General features: G+C 46.3%; 1 protein-coding gene across 1 annotated transcript in view; it reads left to right on the top strand.

Annotated features, from left to right (window-relative positions):
* Positions 1-3,414: 3,414 nt before the first annotated feature.
* Positions 3,415-16,457, top strand: part of NCKAP5L (NCK associated protein 5 like) — a 45,017-nt gene continuing 31,974 nt past the window's right edge. Inside the window, exon 1 of the mRNA XM_083729355.1 lies at positions 3,415-4,092. The gene's annotated coding sequence lies outside the window, so the exon portion shown is untranslated. The remainder of the gene's footprint in view (positions 4,093-16,457) is intronic.

Below are 16,457 nucleotides of genomic sequence, written 5' to 3' on the forward strand. Positions count from 1 at the left end.
ATGGTGGGAGAGCAAGCTGAGCTTGGCTTGGGCTGGAACTGCTTTGCAGTAGTACAGGGAGACAAGTATAGTTTCCTTATTCATACTTGGTGCAGTGTTGCCAATCCTGAAAGATTTGATGGACATCTGAAATCCTGTCCCCTGGTGCCTTTTTACATATGTCAGACTAAATAATTGCCTGAAGATGAGTGCAACTTCTGTTCTCAGAACTGTGTTTTTATATACGTATATGTTGTACAAGAGAGGAATAACTTGAGGTGATTTGCTATGTAATCGTATAATTATAAAGTCTTGGGCAAATACAAACTTGTATGTTCTCAAGTGACTTGAGCACAGATTGTTCAGAGCATTGGATTTGGGGTGTGTATATAACTGCTGTGATAAATGACTTCTCTCAGGGTTGTGGAATGTGGATCATGTGTTCCTGAGCTGTCCAAACCCTACAACATCAAGCAGAAACACACACTTTCATGTTTCACCCTTTATTACACCAAATCTTGAAAAACAGGCACTAAGTTTGGAGAGAATGGTACTAAAAGAAGATCAGCAAGGTCCTGTGGGAGATTCTAGCTTTTCACTTCCTATATCTGGTAACTCTATTAACTTTGTTTGCTTATGTATATTTCTCTGCCTTCTCTGTTAAGGAAATAACCCGAGCTAAAGTCAAAAGTATTGACAAGGCTCATATCCTTATATTGGTTCTCTCTTTCAATTTCCCTGCTTGGGATTGTGTGACAATTATGCATTTTGCCTTTCCCTTGATAGGGTATACTCATGAACATCACATGATTAAATATTTGTGAATGTTGTGAGGAGGGAGCAAATCATTTATTCTAACTCAGTACATTTTAAACTATTGCTGAATAGAACAAAGGAATTGTAAGCCATAAATCTATTATTTGACTTTAGTCCATCTTGTGGACCAATGTATAAAGGAAAAAATGGTTAAACTATAATAAGTGAGGATTGTTTCAATCCAGAGTCTGCTCCAAATGATTCCACTCTCCTCATCCCTTGCTACCAGACTGACTTTAACAACTTATTAGTTACAAGAAATAGTAGACTGGGCAGGTTCTTATAGCCTTCCTATTAGAACAATCTTAATATACTTTAATGCCAAGGCTCAGCTTGGTGATTTGGTCAGGGATTTAAAATATTAAAAGACTTATTTAGGAAAAAAATTCAGAACAAGCAGAAACAATAGCATTCTAAATTTAAACCGTTTAAAATGGGAAATTATCTTCAGGTTACAGAATCAGAATCTGCAAAAGCAGACCTGGCATTTTCATAAGCAAAGTTTATGAAGCTAGTCACTTGAGGCAGCTTCTACCTGAACAGATAAGACTTCATAATTATATAAGTATCGTTAGAGATGACCTCCTTTCCATCATGGAAGTCTGTACTAACAAGGCTTTGCAATAAGCCTTCAACCCTGTCGAGGAAAGCAGAAAATTAAGAACCTTGCCAGTTGCATATTGCAGTTATCACCAAATCTCATATGTCCATAGTGAATTATAAAGAAATAAAAATCTGAGCATAGTTCAGGAAAAAGGAAAGCAAAGAAAACCCAAAAATTGTTGAGCCTTTTTACAAAAATGCCAAAACAGAAGATCCAAAAATGCCAAAACACAAGATCCAAGACAAAGGACGAACTTTCAGAAATTTCCTCCGAACGTCAGTTCCACCATTGAAATCCGGCAGTATGGCAGCAATAGTTATTTATGAACTTTTCTACAATTGATATAAGAGAATGAGTTGTTCTGGGACATTGGATATGTAACAAAGGATTCAGTGCTGTATTGAGCTCCCGTTTGTGCTAGGCTTCTGTTGACCTCATTGATGGAGGGGACTGAAAGGCAGGAGGAGTTGAGCAGAGGCCTTCATTGCTCTGGGGGCATTTCAGTGGCCTCCATCAAGTCAGTTGTAGGCACATCTAGAAAACAAACCCATAGCTTTACAAAAGGGCTAGGGCTCCATACTCTGGATATATCTCTGATGATTCCCAACCTCACCACCCCTATCTCCCTCTTGCCCACAGCACAAATGTGCCACTGCTTGGTGTTAAGGCAGAGAGCCTACAGAGTTGGCAAGCCCTCAAGGGTGCGAGGGCTCCATCTCCGGCAGACACAGTTGTCTTTAGGGTGTAGATCTCCCAGAGGTGGGAGATGCCAGGAGGGTGCTACCACTAAGAAGTCCTGCCCTTTGTGGTAGCCAACCCAGCATCAAATAATTACTTCTGTGAAGCTTCCCTTTTTCATAAGCCACACAAGTATACAAATAGTACACTAAAGTCTGAGAACATGAGCCCAAGGTGTCTTACAAAATACAGAAATATTTTACCTAGGGCCTGAATATTTTTTTATATGCATCCAACCTGTACTATTTTAGTCCTATGTCATGGGTTGTTGGGCTTTTAGGGTTGCTGTTGGTTTTTGTGGCAATATTGTTTGATTATATCCTTTCCAACTTGTGTTAACAAGTTCCACAATTTAGAAGAGTAACATTCCCCTTTTTAAACTTACACAGTGGATGCTTTGCTCAGGCTCGCTAAAGTCTCAATAATACGTTTTTAAAGGTAATTCCCTTTAGGCACGACAAAAAGTATAAAAAGTATAAAAAGAGTTTACTCCCTCACATTCTATTCACAATTGGATCCCAGAAGGCAGACTTAGCTTAGAAAAGTAATGTACACCTGGAAACTATCCCATAAGGCGACAGTCCCTTTGTCCTCTCTTGTCTGCAAACCAAGAGGGAATCTTGGACTAAGCAGATGTTGCTTCTTCGAGGAATGTAGTCAGAGAGAGATGGCGGCCAGTCCTATGCTTTTGTTACCTGCACAGGTGAGGCCACACCCACCTATAGTCACATGCAGAGGAAGTCTGTCCCAGACAGGAGAAACAGGAAGTTCCGACTGGCTGGTCCAGGCACCGCCTTTTTATGTCCACTCTAGGGATGCTGTACTTGACTTCTCTTGTGTTTCACATCCCACAGTTTTCTGTATCTTCTTGTTTTCTGTATCTTTATTTTCGTTCTTGTGAATTACAATAGTACCTCGGGTTACATACGCTTCAGGTTACAGACTCCGCTAACCCAGAAATAATACCTCGGGTTAAGAACTTTGCTTCAGGATGAGAACAGAAATCGTGCGGCGGTGGTGTGGCAGCAGCAGCAGTGGGAGCCCCATTAGCTAAAGTGATGCTTCAGGTTAAGAACAGTTTCAGATTAAGAACGGACCTCTGGAACTAATTAAGTACGTAACCAGAGGTACCACCGTATGTGGAAATTGTTCAGTTATGTTGTGTATTTTTGTGTTTATGATGACTTTTGTTATGTGGTAGTTATGTATTTTTTCATGTTGTAGGCCACTTGGAGCATGGTTTGAACCTTAGAAAGTCAGTATACAAATAAAATTATGTATGTATGTATGTATGTATGTATGTATGTATGTATGTATCATTAAGGTTCTGGACTCAAAACATTTACCCCAGTAATAGTATCACCAGCGTGGGTTCAAAAGTGACTTCACACCGGAGTAAATAGTTTATGGGGTGCAAAGGAAACCTGGAGAGATGGGGGTTTTGTGGGAAACCCCCTCCCTGGCATGCCCCATTTAAGGTCAGTGGAGCAACGACTGCATTCTGATCTCCAGCGATCTGAGCGATTGTTGCCGGGTGGGGAAGGATCTCAGGAACCCGCTCAAGCCCAGGCTCCATCTGGAAAGCAAAACAACCTCTTTCCTTGCCTGCTCCTCAAGCGTGCCCAAGCCTTTCCCCCTTTGGCAACCGTTGCAAGCCCTGCTGTTGCTGCTTCCTCGGGGCTACTCGACTCGCTAGGCACGGAGAGAGCTGAGCTCAGCCTTGGAGGCCCGAGCCCCGCTCCGAAATGAGAAACATCTGGCGCCGAGCGAGCTTGGACCAAGCGCCCATTGGCTGCCGCGGGTCAGGATGCAGGGAGGAGTCCCCACCGTTTTAAAGCCGTGATGACATCACTTTCTTCTGGAGTGGCCTTGGGAGGAAGGCAGAGTCTCGCTGCAAGTCCCGGCAAAGGGCACCCTTTTGTGGCATGACAGCATCGTCCGCGATTGACGCCGGGGTGAGTCCGGAGCAGTCCTTTCTTCCCCGCAGCACCGATCTGGATTTCCTTTTCCACCTCCCCCTGGAAGACTTTTAACTCTTGCAGGCCGTTTGTGGGTGCATTAAGGGAAACGTTGCAGGCCCCACAATGCAGCCTTGGGTAGCGTTAGCCCGAGCTGGCTGCACGGCGGGGAATGTGTCGGGGGAATACAGTAACATGCAAGGAGCAATATCCCCTCTGGCAGCCGTGTAGAGCGCCTGCCCGGGCCCCTTTCCAAGAACGAGGGTCTGTCTCTTTAAAAAACCTTGGTTTGGTTGCAGAGCCCTGACTTTAACCCTTTCCGTACTGGAGAGGCGTCTGTTGAAGGGGGTCTGGAGGAAAGACAGCGGCCCATAATAAGACCCCATCTTGCCAGGCAGGGGCAATGATATCTGGAGGGAGATGGATATTTATCTGTCGCTTCTTTCGTGGCGCGCCAGGGCGGTTTGCAATCCTGTGCAGCAGACAACCTGCTCAGAAGCCAGACCTGTTTTCAATCGCACTTACCCTCGATTAGTATTTCAGCCTAAAGTAGGTTTGGGTTGCGTACAGTAAATGAGAACGTCTGGATTTCAGAAGAGCCTGCTACTAAGACATAACGATTTCGGGGCAACGGTGCATTGGAGAGACGTCCGCAGCGTCCCAATACGGAGACCCCTGCAAGTAAAACGGCTTGACGTCGGGAATTTCCCCCTATTTTGCAACTTCCTCTGCAAAAAAAAGCGTTCTTTGGGGAATCCATCATTGTTGCAGCTCTTTCTGGGCCAAAGCGCGTCTCCTCCCCGCCCCATGTGGGGTTCTGCTTCGTGGGGAAAGGGAGATGGGAGTGGATGAGTCCCATCTCATTTCCGCAGCCCTGGAGGCTCCTTTTGCCAGCTGACTCCTGCTGCTCTGGCCAAGGGCGCGCTCGGTTGCTGCAGCCCCAAAGCGCCACAACCGGGCGCGCCTGCCTGCCTGCCAGGCTTGGAGCGGGTCCCGCGGAGATCGGGGGCGCTGCCTTCCGATCCAACGCGCCCAGGCCCCCCCCCCCGCCATGCACGCGCGCGCACCGATTTGGGAGGAAACCCCAACTAACTCGGAGGAACTTCTGAGCGAGCTGGCGCAGCACTGAATGGCCGCCAGTTCTGCTCCCCACCCGCAGAATACAGTGCTGCCTTCCGGGATTACCGACCCGTTATCTGCCCCTCCTCCCCCACTCCTCATCCTAAAGCTCCCTAGTTACGCATGCGTGAACCGACCCCTTTCTCTCCCCCCCCCCCCGGCCAGCGCTTCCTTTCTGCATGTTTGGAAGGGATCCGCTCAATCCTTGCATGAAGGACTTCTGGTCGGAGGAAGCCTGGCCGCAGGAACAGCAGAGGTATATTGGGAAGGAGGGGAGCAACTGCTTTAGCCAGTGGCGTAGCGTGGGTTGTCAGCACCCGGGGCAAGGCAAGTAATTTGTGCCCCCTAACCCGTGGATTTGCGCCCCCTAACCCGTGGATTTGCGCCCCCTAACCCTAACCCCCAGATGTTGCGGCCGGCCCCCCCTGCACCCCCCCCCACGCTACGCCACTGGCTTTAGCCAACCGCTGTTGTGATGCGGCAGGCACATCTGTATGAAACGCTGCTCTCTAATAAGCTGCATTGCAACTGCTCTTCTGCTTGAAATAATCATCTCCGTAGCCTCCGACCAACGCAAGAGACAGGGTCCTTGCTGCTTTCTCTACCGCCTTATTGAAACCCTTCCCTGCCCACCTGCTTTGGTTTGCCTTATCTGTGAAATGGGTTTAATGTGAGGAGGGCCATATAGTCCCATATCCTTGCTCTATGGAGACATAGATTGAATTACCTTCTCTTGCCTACTGTTTCTGTCTTTCAACGAGTGAAGTCCTCTCTTCCCATGAAAACAGGGAGTGATTTATTTGTTGAATTTAGCTGTATTGTATGGCTGTTAAAAGCACAGGAGCTGCCCCCCCCCAAAAAAAGAGAAAAGAAACCCACATTTGGCAATCAGAGCCTTGCCACAGATTCTGACAAACTTGAGGCAAGTTAGTTTGCCATTTCTTCTCCAAATATGCACCAACCTACAAGATCTGCATATTTGAGTGACTTATGTGATGGATGCAGAATGTGGCAGTTGAAAACCCTTGTATGCCAGTTTCATCCTCTTGGGATAAAAGCTGGATAAATATGACTTTTCTCAATTTTACCAGGTCCAGGGTTAACTAGATCTGCACTGTCCTTTGCCTTCCATTGCAGCATGATATATCGAAACAGTAAAATCATCTAGCACAGCTTTTCCCAACCTCCAGATATTTTGGACTTCATTCTCTGACAGAGCACTAGATTGGGAAAGGCTGGGAAAGGAGGCACTTTTAAAGACTGGCAAATTTATTGTGATCCATACTTTTGTGGCATGGAGCCCCCTTCATCAGATGCATTGATGTGCAGTCTTCAGTGGGCAAACATGTACACAACTCACCAACTGAAGATAACACATCATGCATCTGATTGACTAGAATGCACTTGAACAGATTGTGGCATAAGCTTTCATAAAGTGCCACAAGAATCTCTTGTTTTTGCTGCTACCGACCTGCGTGCTTAGCCTTCTGGGTGCTGGCATGAGTTCAGTATGAATTTTGTGCTGGAGCACTGCTTTGCAATGCAGCCTATGAGTTGTAAGAGCAAATAAGTTATGGGTGCTGAGATACTTCAGGGATGGAACCTGGTTTAGTAAATGGGATGCAAGGCACTATTGTTGTCAAGATGATATCTACAAGCTGCTAAGGTTTTGTTGCTAACTTATAAGGCCTTGAATAACCCAGCTACCTAAGAAAGTGCCTACTTCCATACAGATAGTCAGTCCATTTGCCTAGGCCAGAGCTTTCCAAACTTTTCATGTTGGTGACACACTATTTAGACACAGTAATTCAGTTTTACTAGCAAACCAGAGGTTATACCAACCCCTTTCCAGGCCCAGGAGCATTTGCGTGACACACCATGTAGCTATGCCACATCTAGTGGAGATGCATCTTATGGCAACTCAAAGTAGGGTCTTTTCTATGGTGGCCCCTACTTAACTATTTATGCAGACATTTCCAGCCACTGATTCTTGGTACTGACTTTGCTGAGCTGTGGATATTTTGTCTTAAGTTTTTTTCTTATTTTACTGTACTAGTTTTATTTCATATTTTTTTTTGCTTTATTGTGTTTCATGATAAAATAATAAATAGATACTATTGAATCCCCCCCCTCACATGCCCTTCCCTCTTAAGAAGCAATTACTCTGACTTTTTATTGAGTGTAAGTTTGTACATGTAGTTGATGTAGTTGTGCATGAATGGACTTGGAGAATTCCTGATAAGGGGGGAATTGTGTTGACCACCCATACAGACATGCTGTCTGTGCTCCTTTGCAAACTGAGCATTGGGTATAAGCATGGACAAGAGCCATCACAACCCACACTGAGCGTAAAAGTGAAGTCACTGGAACATTGACGTGCTGCCGTTTCCCTATGAAACTGTGTTTGGAAAAAGAGAAAAAAGATGCCTGTCCAAAATATTTTAGCATTACGTGGATTCTATCCTGCACTGTTCATTGCCTAGTGCTGCTGGTATTTCAGACAGTCCCAAGTGTAAGGCTGTCACTTGTATGTACCCAGGAAATCCTGACAAGGAAATCTGTCTAAAGCAGTGGTTCTCAACTGGTGGTCTATGGATCCCAGCGGGTTCGCATAACCCACCGGGGGGGGGGGGTCTGTGGCACCATTCACATAATGAGAAAAACCTCAGAGGTATAAAAAATTTCAAAAGTAGGGGGTACATGGTTCCGCTTTTGAAAAACGGGATCTGCTGATTGGGAAGCACTAGTCTGAAGTAAAGCTTGGGTACCTGTGGCTCTCCAGATATTGTTGGACTCCAGTTCCCATCAGCCCTAGCCAGCATGACAAGTGGTCAAGGATGATGGGAGTTGTAGTCCAAATATCATTGGGATAGCCCCAGGTTCTTCCTGGCCATGATGTAGAGCAGGCTTCCTCAGCCTCGGGCCTCCAGATGTTTTTGGCCTACAACTCCCATGATCCCTAGCTAGCAGGACCAGTGGTCAAGGATGATGGGAACTGTAGTCTCAAAACATCTGGAGGCCCGAGGTTGAGGAAGCCTGATGTAGAGCATCATCTTAAGCTGATGATTGGAGTCACAGTTCAGCAACAGCTGAAGGGCCAAAGGGGAAGCAGGACAGTGTGTGTGGGGGGGGGTGTCTGGTAAGAGCATAATTTAGGAATGGTGAAGGGGACCACGGTGGTAAATGTTGGTAGTGAGAAATCTTAACAGGATAGCCATTTCAGGACTCAAAAAGGCATTGGCTATCTTTTACAGCTACATGCCCATGGGAAGGACAGGAGGTGCCTCTGGAGAGAATCTGTGGCAGTTTAAACTTCTCCTTTCTTGCATTTACTGCGGAAATATTGGAGAAAGAAGCTTCTAACATGGTGCCTGATCTTTTCACATAATGTGGGACAGACGACCCAAATTCTGAGGGCGTTTTCAGAGGAGTCTACCTCTTCTACTTGTCCCAACCTGACTATTTAGGGTGTGGGCTCAGCACCCTAAATACACTCTAGAGAGTCTTGCTTCGGGTGGCAGTCAGTGTCAAGCCCTCTAGATTGTTTCTGCAGCACTGGGAGAGAGTGTTTTTATTTCATCTTCCAAGAGGATCTTGGCTTTTCTCAGGCATCCGTTGAGCCAGATAAAGCGGCGGCATCCCAGCCGCTGAATCTGATGCCTTAAGCCATGACCTCCTTTTGTCTCTGACATCTGTCGGAGGCTGAAGTAGCCCCCATCAGTTCCTGGAGGTTCGAAAGCCACTACTATGTAGCAGGAGTGGGCACACACTGACTCCACAGGCAGTTCCCTTCAGGGATGATAGCAACCTGCCTGTAATTTTGCAGTAGCACTCAGTTCGTGGCGGTTGCACTCCCAAACATTCACTGCATCACCAGTGCCAGAGTTGACACAGTTTGTGCCTGCCACTCATCCCTGGAAATGTTTGAAGAGGAGCTGCTTCACAGGAACAGCACCTGAAAGAGGCATCTGATTACACCACTTCCTTGTCGTTGCAACTGAAACAGGCTCCAGGGGCATAGATGGGCTCGTCTGAAATCCCACATCCTCAGTTCTGAGAGAAGAGACCAGGAATCCTGGCTCCCAATAATACCTTTATTTTCTCCCCTCAATTCCAACACCATCCATGTTACTGCAGCAGGTGTCTGTACAGGTAGATTTCTTACAAATTAAACCACTATATCACTTTTCATGTAAACACAAAAACAAAAAAGTTACAGAACCTTCTTGTCTTTACAATTAGGCTGCTGAATTCAGCTGGCCATCCATCCATGTGGCAGAAAGAGGTGGGCAGAGACCTGACAATGGGAGAATGGATTTAAATCTTGCAAGTGCTGGTACTATTTTTAAAATGCTCCTTCTAGGTAAAAAAACAAAGCTCTTAGCTCAGAAGCCAGGCTTGTAGGGAGAGAGTGTGTAGCATATCCCTCTCCTTGGTTTGCAAGATTTCTACCACCTAGGAGGCTGTAGTATTTGGTTTGGTGCACACGGTGTTTTTACAGAGAGTTGTATTCTGAAGTGTGAAAAATACGTAGAGAAAGTTGCAAGTTGTACCGTCTGTCCTATCCTTGTGGGATTTTTTTCTTCCTGATTTCTCTGTGCCTGAGCAGCAAATTTAAGTCCAGGTGTTAAGACCCTCCAAGCTGATCATTTCTTCTAGAGCCCCTCACTGTTCACTCTTAGCTATTTAATGACGCTGAATGCTGTTGCCTGATGCTCTCCTATGCTGGAATATGGGAGATGGATGTAATGTCTAGATGAGAAAGAGATGTAATATCTTTGGTGGAAATGGAAACTGGTGGATCACTGGATATTACATTTGTTAATAGCTGTTCATGTGGCAGGGCAGAATGCTTGAGAAGTGTGTAAGGGCAAAAATACACCCCCCCCCTTGAAGAAATGCATTCCCTGTGTTTTTCCATGAGTTGCTAATCTGGGCATGGCTTCTGATAGGAAGGAGCTTGAGTCCAGAGCAGTGACTTGTGTGGAGACACAAGGCAGCCCCCTCCAGGGTGTGTGTTGCGTTTCTGCACTGGGATGCGGCAGGATGTGCAAATCCAAGCAGAAGCTGAGTGGAAGGATGCAAGGTCCAGAGCACAGACATGCAATAAGCAACTTCCTCTGTGGGCAATTCCTCTGTAGGGCTTTCATGTATTTAATGAACTCATCGGTTTGGGACTAGCTGGTCTCCAGATCTCATGGTGACTGGGTAACTAGTGCCTTCCTGCAGCTAGAATTTAAGCTGGGTTCTTGTTTGGCCAGATGCACCTTTGAGCCCTGCCTGCGTAACCTTGGGCTGCGTGCAGAATGCTAAAATCCAAAGCGCTCTGCAAAGCCATCTCCAGCCACTTCACATCTGAGTGTGCATATTGACTGTCTCATGAAATGACAGAAGCCAGGATGAGGGAGGGAGGGAGCAATTCTGCACCCCCCTTTGGGTTAGGTCCCTGGGACTTGGGTACCCCACTTCCTTTCTAGCTCTGTAATCCTGATTCCCTCTGAAGCTGTTGGGGGACAGGACGGAAAGGGGGCACTCTCTCCTTTCATGCCATTGTTTTGTGCACAATTACTGACTTTCCTTTTCCTCACAGACAGCATCTCACTTCCCCAGGTCTGCTGTTGATGTGGTGCCATTTCCTGCCATTGCTGCAGGGTGGGATGGGGGGGGAGGGGGGAATGTTGGAACAACAAGAGAGTAAAACTCTGGGGCCAAGTTAACGTAAGCTGGAGGAGGGGCAGGCTGGAATGGATGGCCAGGACTGCAGCAGCAAGACTCTCTGCTCCACCCAGCGCAGGCAAAAAGGAAAAGCTGCCAATGCTCCGTGGTGAATTTTGAACACAAGCAGTGCCACAATTCAAGCCTGCACCTCTCTACAATGCAACACCACATGGTTGTATGGTGGGCTTAGCAAACTACTTTCCCAGCAAGTTAACTTTTTAAGTATTATTGTGGCTCCTGAGGTGCAGCCTGCAGGAATATTGTCTCTTTGGTGTGTGGGAGGGGAAAACTTCCCCACACACCAAACTTACAGAAGTTGGCAATCTGTGCTCTGGGACATGGGTGGTAAGTGCAAGAAGGTATATCATGTTTGCGGAGGGTTTAGCTGCACCCCAATTAGTCCTCCTTACAGAGTCTTGCTACATGGATTTTTGCTTTGTGCTCGAGATCCGATTACCACTTTCCTGGAAGGTTCAGTGGAGTTACCTTGATTCTTTGTGGGAGCGGAAGAGGGATGGAGACGGCCTTTTCTCTGCAACAAGGTATGCCTTTGGCCTTTGTGCTTCAAAAGGGAACTGAAACAGTCATTTAAAGCAACTCCCTGTGCCAGTGCTTTGTGGTAAATGGTTACCGGATCTGCCGTTGGCCACTAGAGAGCAGTTCCAAAATATTAAAACATAACTTTAATTAAAGCAGCCTTTGTGATATTTCAGTTACAGGTGTCAATACAGTGTTATAGTGTACTGATGAAACAGAAAATTTTATGAGGAAGTCATCATAAGCAGTTATGGATCAAAAGCAATCATTATTTTGAGTTTACTTAGAAGGCCTGTGACCTCCTTGCAAAGGCATCTTAAGCCACAAGTTAAGAAATGCTGATTTGGAGGGCACCGCCTTAGCTGCCCCCATGTCAATGAGCATGCATGCACAAAGGATCCTGCCCTGGGCTGGGAGTTAATGACCTCCAGTTCCTTGGCAGCCTTGACACCGAGGAGCCTTGCAAATGCTCTCCGCGGTTTTCCTTTACTTATGTAACGGGCAGCCTGAGGAGAAAGCTCTGGGATATGTGTTGTCTTAACAAGAGGGGTATTTATGTCGGCTGTTAAAAACATTGACAGAATCTGAGCAGTTGGGTGGGGTGAGGAGGTGAACAAAGGACAAGCTGGGAGAAATCTGCAGTGCAGGACACAGAGTGCAGCTGGCCTGGGCATGTAGACACTGGCGAGGAGGATGTTGCAAACATCAAGGCCAGGATTGCAGGAGTGTGACAGTTACTCTGCATCTGTGCTGAAGTTGTGCTGGGTATCATGCAGAAGTAACAATGGCTGGAGTAGTAGTAATAATAATAATAATAATAATAATAATAATAGTGCCCCGCTCATCTGACTGGGGCACACCCCCTTCTGTCTCTGCAGTGCCCATTTGTCTCCGCTCCAGTTCTCATCAGTTGGCCCCACTAGTGCAGGAACGGGGTACCTGTAGGCTTCCAGATGTTCCCGGATTACAGCTTCCATCATCCCTGGACATGCTGGTTGGAGCTGATGAGAATTGTAATTTAACAGCGTCTAGAAGGCCACACATTTTTCTTCTGTGCTCTAATGTGACCAAGAAACAAATTAGGATGTAGCTATTCGAATAAGAGCTGGGTGTTTGGTTTTTTTAAATTAAATTATGGATGTTGCAGTTGGTAAAGCATAGGGATGGATCATAGCCATTTGCTTTGCATGAGAAAGGTCCCAGGTAGACCCAGAAGAGACTTCTGTCTGAAACCTAGAGAGCTGCTGCCATTTGGTGTGTAGACAGACTGTTGGTCCATTGAGCTTAGTTAGTTACAGAGCAGCTTCTGAATCACCACCTGCCAACCCCAGAACACTCTCTTCCTGTTACAATGATGGACAATTTCCTAGGTGCAATTGCTTTTATAGCATGTTTCTGTGTACACTGTGCTTTTCTCTTGGATCTTGGCCCATAGGTCACTGCTGTGCCTGTTTCCCCCTGTGCAGAACGACATGAAATAAACTCCACCCAAGGGTAAAAAATGTGGTCTAAACCACCATTTAAATCCATCTCAGCCCAAAGAAGAGAACTCACACTGAAACTTATTTATAGATGGTACCTAATACCATGCAAAGAACCTCATCTAAATGCTGGAGAGGCTGCATTTCCACAGACACATACCTCCACATGCATGCTCCAAAATTAAATCCTTTTGGATATTAGGGCTGTAGGAAATCTGCAAAATAACAAAACTAGTAACAGAAGCAACTGGCCTGCTCAGTGGTTGTGAGACTAAAACGGAGTGGGTGGAAGTGTGCATCACACTAAGCTCCTTGGATACAGGGTGGGGAAAGCATTCAAGTTGGAAAACAAAACAGCAAGGGTGGGAATAAGAAAATGAAATAATGTTAGCATAGATTACTTCTCCCTTGGCAAGCATCTGCAACAAATTCAGTAAGGTAGCGAAATGGGGTTTGAGAGTCAGGCTCCATTGACACAGCGGTTTGTTCCATTTACCCAATGTTTCCCTAACAGTTAATTTCTGCATTATTTTTGAGCTTGTTGGAAAACCAGTTGAATATTGTTAGCACCCATTTTCATGTTGATTCCAGAAACAATGTGTTTGCAGCTCCCTTGCCCAGAAAAACTGTGGGAGTAAAGTGATGATATTTGGGGCGGTGCGCCAGCGTACAGTGCTTAACTGCTGTTTTCATGCAGCAGTCATGGAGAAACAGAAGCACACATGTGCAGAAAGGGTGCGAGAGAGCAACATTGGCCAGTGGTTCCTTAAGACAACAGGGTGAAAGCCACATTAGAAAATGCAACACAAGTACTAGCAATATAATCTGAAGAGCTAATGCAATATTCCCCACATCTAAATTCACCCTGAGTGTTGGGATGAGACACTAATTCAGAATTCACCTTTGCATTTAACTTTCTGTTGGGCTTGGGCAAGCCACTTTTCTCTCATTCTCCAGCCCTGATCCCTCTACAGTACAGGGATAACATTGGCCTGCTCTACAGGAGTGTCGTAAGGATTGCTGAAATAAGATGGTGTATGCTGAGGCCACTCAAAATAGCTAACACCAGGCTCATCTCTTTTTCTTTGCATGCTTAGCCATGACTATCAAAAGTGGGTGGTGGACTTTTTTTGGGAGAATAAAAGGGAGTAGCTTTGTGTGTACAGTGGTACCTCGGGTTAAGAACTTACAGTAATTCGTTCTGGAGGTCCGTTCCTTAACCTGAAACTGTTCTTAACCTGAGGTACCACTTTAGCTAACGGGGCATCCCTCTGCCGCCGCACCGCCACGCGATTTCTGTTCTCATCCTGAAGCAAAGTTCTTAACCCGAAGTACTATTTCTGGGTTAACGGAGTCTGTAACCTGAAGCGTCTGTAACCTGAAGCATCTGTAACCCGAGGTACCACTGTACTGAAATAATAATAAAGTGTGTACCCCACCCCACCCCACCCCCACACACTGACCCTTCCAGCTTCCAGCTTCCCCCTTCTTGCTTCACACGCAGACATGCTGTGGTGACCAGTTGCAGCTATAAATAAACGGCCATATCCTTGCCTGCGGCTCTGCTGCTATTTTTGCTGCTGCTGCTGCTCTTGTTGTGTCTGGGCATTCAGAAGTTGGTGACAGATGCTTTTTGTTTTATTCCGCATCCTGACACAACCTCTCCAGTTTGAGCAGGGTGCAGGATGGGTGGGGGAGTGGAGACCAGGTCTCTCTCTTAGCTTTGTGTACTTAGGACCCCAGCTTGAGGAGAAGTACAGCTGTACTGTTTTTAAATCAACTTCCTGCTGCAGACTGTTCCAAAAGATGTAATGCTGACATCCTGGTTGAGTTTCTTAAAGCTTTCTTTCTTTCCTTCTGAACGAGCTGAATGATTCTCTTGTATCTTGGCCAAATTCTTGTTTTGGGTCCCATAAATGGCCACCTTAGGCTTTCAGTTCAGGTATGTGATCTCTTCCTTCTTAAAACGTTCTCCTGAATAGCTGCTTTGTTGCTTCCTCTGAAGAGGACTGGCTTTTGCTGCAGGATGACACGTTGGACGAAATCTCAGTCTCTGGAGTGCAACAGAAAACCTGGTTTTCACGCAGTGCCTTGTAAACCTGTGGAATGCCTTGCTGCAGGATGTTGTGATAGCCGGGTAACCAAAATGATGGCTAAATGGATTGGATGAATGTATTGCAGTTATAAGCAGAGAGTATGGTTACACATAAAGAGCGCTTGAGCACTTGCCTTGTGAGATCTGAGTGGCTGCTGTCTGTCTGCAGGAAGGGGGAGAGCTGCTGAGCTAGGTGGAATGCTGGTCTGACTCAGCACGGCAATTCTTATCTCGTTGGAACTATCTTGAGTAATGGATTTTTCACTGCAAGAGACAAGACGGCCTTAAGCAGAAGGCTGATGTATGCATGGCAGAAGTGGAGCTTAGTGTGTGTGTACAGAAAACATATTCGTGATTCACACCAAGACATGTCAGGATGTGAAATGACATGAGAGAATTATTTGTGCCCTCGGGGACCTCACTGGGTACTGTCTGACGTTGGTGGTGCATCCACCCTTTCAACAGAACAACCGAGATTCCTGGTTTTGGAGGCGGGGGGTGGAAGAGGGAAGCCAGAAGTTCTTCAACGTACTCATAGCGATCTGGTTCACATATCATGCAAAGCCAAACCATGGCCTAGCATGAACTTGTTCCTCCCTGGCCATTCTGCCACTGCTCAGAGCTAAGCCATGGTTTGGGTCAGTGTGCCTCTGAATCCAGGCCTTGTGGTTTAGCTCTTTCCAGACTAACGATAACCTGCAGCCAAGATTTGTTGTCTGGCTTATGGCTCAGTGGTATAGAGAAAGCTAAACCACGAGAAGCTAAGCTAAGCTGTGACTTAGCTCAGCGCAGTAGCAGCAGAACAACCAGAGAGGAACAAATTCCTCTCCCAGAGCTGGCTTGCTTGCTCTAGGACCCATGGTGTAGATCGTCATGACGTGCAAACCAGGCTACGGTGTGCTTAGTGGGATAGGGTGGGGGACACCCACCTCCACATTATTGTAGTGTTGCTATAAACAATATCTGAGAATTCTGCCCAGACGCCATTTTCGAAGGACGAATCCCTGCTTTGTCCATACGGCAGCCCTACATTATTGCGATCAAAGTGTAGAGTTGCCTTGGTGAAATGTGTAGAAACCAATTTTATATTGCTTTTACAATAGCAGATTTATAGAACATGTAGTAGAGGAAAGGTTGATAATGAAGGGCAGAGTCGGCTAAACCCTTAAAAGTGGTCCAATGCAAGGGTTTCCTAGCTCCTCCAGCCCCCTTTCCCTCCATGTGTGAGAAGCGACCTTGCTTCTTGCTTGCCTATTGCATTTATAGCCCAATATTCCTCCAAGAAACTCAAGGTGTCCTGCATGGTTCTCCTTCTCTCCAATTTATCATCACAACAACCCTGTGCAGTTAGACTGAGAGACAGTGGCAGCCCCGAAGTCTCCCAGGAAGCTTATGGCTGAGTGAGGTCCAGA

Source organism: Podarcis gaigeae, assembly GCF_964106915.1.
Source record: "Podarcis gaigeae genome assembly, chromosome: 2".
Lineage (NCBI taxonomy): Eukaryota > Metazoa > Chordata > Lepidosauria > Squamata > Lacertidae > Podarcis > Podarcis gaigeae.